The 4,369-nt window shown below is 36.0% G+C and overlaps 1 long non-coding RNA gene across 1 annotated transcript in view; it reads right to left on the bottom strand.

Annotated features, from left to right (window-relative positions):
* The window catches only part of LOC146472759 (uncharacterized), a 4,329-nt gene extending 363 nt beyond the window's left edge, over positions 1 to 3,966 (bottom strand). The window contains exons 1-3 of the long non-coding RNA XR_014866520.1: positions 3,798 to 3,966; positions 2,138 to 2,371; positions 50 to 2,097 (exon numbers count right to left, since the gene is read on the bottom strand). This is a non-coding gene — a long non-coding RNA (uncharacterized LOC146472759). The remainder of the gene's footprint in view (positions 1 to 49; positions 2,098 to 2,137; positions 2,372 to 3,797) is intronic.
* Positions 3,967 to 4,369: the final 403 nt, after the last annotated feature.

The raw sequence follows: 4,369 nt of genomic DNA on the forward strand, positions 1-4,369 counted from the left end.
AGTTAAAATTTTAGGTCCAAAATAACTCCTTTTTTGGAGTACTTTTAACTCCTAAATTTAACTCCCAAATTGGAGTTAAATTTACTCTTATTTTGGGGTCAAAGTGACTCTTATTATTGAGTAATTTCTACTCCTAGTTTACTTCTAGTGGAGTTACTATAACTCTAAAATGGAGTTAATTGATAGGTCCCAAATAAGTCTTCTTTGAAGTAACTCTCACCTCAATCCATTTGGGTAATAAATGTATGCAGCATCAATTTTTCCTGTCAAAATAGCTGGTACTAAATGAGCAGCAAAAACAATGTCACTAACCCTCGTGTATTCAATAATTTATTAGCAGAATATTTCCAGTAAGAAATTTATGTTGCTTTATTGGTATAAAAATATATATTAATTTCTCTTTAATTATTTAGCTTTAATTGTAATAACTGCACGGTCGACATGCAAAAATGATTCAAGTCTCTAGAAAACGCTAATACGATAGGTACTATTGGTTTAATTTTAAAACAGTAGAAGCTCAGAAGCTCAATCACAAGCAACCCTATTTGACATGGGAAAAATGCAAATTATGTGAACTTGTATGAAGTAAGTACTTAGCTCTTATTACCCGAGCAGGAGGTCTGTATGGAAGAATTTTGACCAAGGTCGTAAGTACAAACCGAATGCAGTGAGGTCTGCACACACGACCAAGGTCAAGATTCTCCCATACAGACTGACTTGGCTCAGTTAATGAGTTGTTTATTATATGGCAAAAACAAGAACAATTCATTTCACTTAATGCAACTAGGTTGCAATCACTGCCTTTTTTCTTGTGAACAGCGTTGGATGAGCCGAATTTTAATTCTTCCAAAGTTTGCTCATCGTGTTTACTTTTTTTCTCATCAGCGTTTTGGCACTTACAGAAATAAATATTGTTAGATGAAAACAGTCAATGATTTTGCATTTTAGTTTGCAACTTTTTCACTTCAAAAACATTACTGGTCCAGATGCCGGTCTAGAGCGGCCAATATCCATTTCAGCCAAATAAATTTGTGAATTTGGTAGTTCCCAGTCCTTGTGAGACAGAGCCATATAATAAACAGAAATAATATGTAGCATGTACACAAATATAGAAAACAAAAAAATAACACTTAACTTTAACTTTGTATATCTAAATTACACTTCCACAAAACCATTTGATAATTTCACAATTTTCTGTTTACTTAAATAATTTTCTCCAATATAAATAATTAATTTCCTCCCTAACAAAACCTGCATATGCAACTTGGGCTGTTTACTTACAGTGCAACATATCCACTTTTTTCCATTAACAAAACAACAAAAATACATTTAAATAACTACATGTATAATCTCGACCTGTTTAAAAATCTTAATAAAACCCTGATTTTCTGAAACCAATAATTTGTGCAAATGTCTTTCAAAACAAGTAATACATGTACGCACTTCTCCTTCTGAGATACAGTGTAAACACGTATCAATCTGCAAGTGACCAACAAAGAAACAGCATTGTGGAAATACATGTATAAGATTTTGGTGTACAAAGACATTGTAACTCTTGAAAAGTGGAAGTTTTGAAGATCACTAATTTAGGAGTGGCACAGCTTCCAACAGCCACTAATATTACTGTCACTAAGGCCAAAGAAGCTTTTTACAAGATAAAGGTTAAAAAATAAAACTTTAATGGTGGTCACTTGCATTATAAAATTGACTTTAAGGAGGCTGGCAACAGTTTCTAGCACTTTCCTATCAGCTAAACTTTGAAGGATGAATACTGCCACTGTTTATCAAGTTATGCTACAATAATGGTATCATAAAAATTCCTAATCGTTGGTAATAAGTTGCAATCATCCTTTATATATAACAGGTTGCCATAAGCTAAAATTGAGTGTTCTTAGAATGTTATATTCTTCTTATGGTGCCACAAAATTCACAGCAACATGTTTCCCAATGATTAGGCAGTTTTTTGATACCATGATTTTTGCATCAACTGATAAAGAGTAGTTATGACCACCCAACAAAATTCACATCATCAAAAGAGCTTGAAACAGTTTTGAGCCACCTCAGAGGGCTGAAATGAACTTGTTTATAGCTGCTATTCTTTTTTTGGCATCTTGTTCAATGCCGATCAACGTTTCACGAAAAAAGTAAAAATTACTGGCCTTGGCTGGATAGGCAATGTCAAATACATACACCTGTAATACACAGCAAGAAGAAGTCCCAGAGCATTAGCCATGGACGATCCAGCACCCAGCATGACAAGTTCTTCTTCCTCTGCAGCTATGCAGAGAGGATCCAGGGACCAAAAATCCCCAGAACCAATAATTCTTGGGAATGTAGTCTCGTCGACACACTTGTCAAATGACTCTTCCTCCTGAAAGGCAAACAAACAAACGAAATTCAATATGCAATCATTTACAGTGAAATAATATCCCGATGGGCCCTCAGCAGCCAAGTACATGTAATAGCCCTGCTATAATTTACTAATAATTTTAGCTACTACCATGTTGTTTGAAATACAGTTCTGAGTTGTTTATGGCAGGACTAAGTCACGAATTTATCATTGAAGTGAAATGCATGTTATTAAGGTACAAACTAGGTTGCTGGCAGCCACAGTTACTTTTTGTTTGTACAAGAAAAGTACCTAAATAAATATTATGTACAGTGGAATCCTGATTTCTCAAACCTTCAAGCAAAAAAAAAATGGTTTGAGCTATCAGGAGGTTTGAGAAATTGGGTTACACTAATCTAGTCTCCTTGCCCCAGTTGTTTAGCCAATTATAGCCACTACCGGATTCTACAAAAGTGTTAACTAATGCGATGTACAGGTATCAGACCATTTAAAAGCTGCCAGAAATACAAATTAAGACCTGAACAAGACATGACTTTGTACCAATGTGATGTGGCAGGAAATTGTCATAATAGCCTAAAAAGCGGCAAGCAAAGCTTACATGTTCTTGCAAGATGAATGGTCTACAAACGGACAGAATGCACAACAGTGTATCGGTTACAATAAACATAACACATGTTATACATCCCAGAGCACTCAAGCATACAGTGATGCTTGGACTCTAAAATGGATGAACCAGAAAGGATATACAGTGTATAACATCCGCCTATGTTTATAATGTGTCTAAACAAATATATTGTTTGTGTTATGACATCACCCTTAGCAACCTGAATTGGTGAATATTTCCACATCTGGTTGCCTCTGGCTTGTGATGGATGGATAAAAAAGTTAAGGCTGAATTGCTGTATCAGCATTTTTTATGTTACATCACAAGCAAATTAATTCCACAGTCTATCGGTAAAATTAAAAACAGGCAAATAAATGTCCCAGTGTATCGGTTAGAATTAAATACAGGCAAATTATAAATGCCCCAGTGTATTGCTTAATTTGAACACAGGCAAATTAATGACTCAGTGTGTTGGTTAAATCAAACACAGGCAAATTAATTCCCCAGTGTATCGGTTAAATTAAATACAGGCAAATTAATGCCCTGGCAGTGTATCGGTTAAATTCAACACAGGCAAATTAATGCCCCAGTGTATTATTGGTTAAATTAAACACAGGCAAATTAATGCTCCAGTGTACAAGTGAAATTAAATACAGGCAAATTAATTCCCTAGTGTATGTATGAAAAATCGAAGACACAACTTCGACACAAAGTCGACTGGCACAACTTCTACAGATCATGCATGTACTGTTCCCTGCTTTGCTTTCGTATATTGTACGCGTGCACATGTTGGTGTTTATATTTCGTTTCTATAATAGCGGTATTAAACCCATTGAAGCTTACCTTGAATTGAACAACGACGCTTTTTAAAGACTTGACTGGTTTAAACTGGCGTATCGATCTGCTGTAAGACTCCACACCAATGCTTTGGAAATAAAGAAAGGAACTTCCCTTTTAGCGTGCAGAATATCTCTTGAAATAGAGAATCACATTCGAACGAGCTTCAAAACCGTTTATACCGTCGATTGCATCTACCCGTGAACGCACGCGCCCAAAACATGTTTTCACGTGACGTCAAACGTCTGAGTTTCAGGTGTCAAACTTTGAAGTTTTCCCGCCCAAATGTGACGTTTTACTTCTCGACACTGATCAGTGCCACTGCTCAAAGGGAAGATGTTTTCAATCAACAAGAAAGGACGAAATTGTCAGAAAGGCGTCCCACTTTCAAGCAATTTACGTAATCAAGTGAAAGAACTTGGGCAGGGTTATTCTTTTTCAGAAGTTGGGAGGAGATTACGCATCAGCAAGGGTGCAGTTTCAAAAATCGTTAGAGCCGTACATCTTGACTGGAAGCCAGTCGAATCACGTTCGAACAGTTCCTAGGTGTACTTTCCAAGACTCTATTCTGTTGGAGA

This window comes from Pavona decussata, unplaced genomic scaffold, assembly GCF_977016875.1.
Source record: "Pavona decussata unplaced genomic scaffold, jaPavDecu1.1 SCAFFOLD_96, whole genome shotgun sequence".
In the NCBI taxonomy this organism is placed as follows: domain Eukaryota; kingdom Metazoa; phylum Cnidaria; class Anthozoa; order Scleractinia; family Agariciidae; genus Pavona; species Pavona decussata.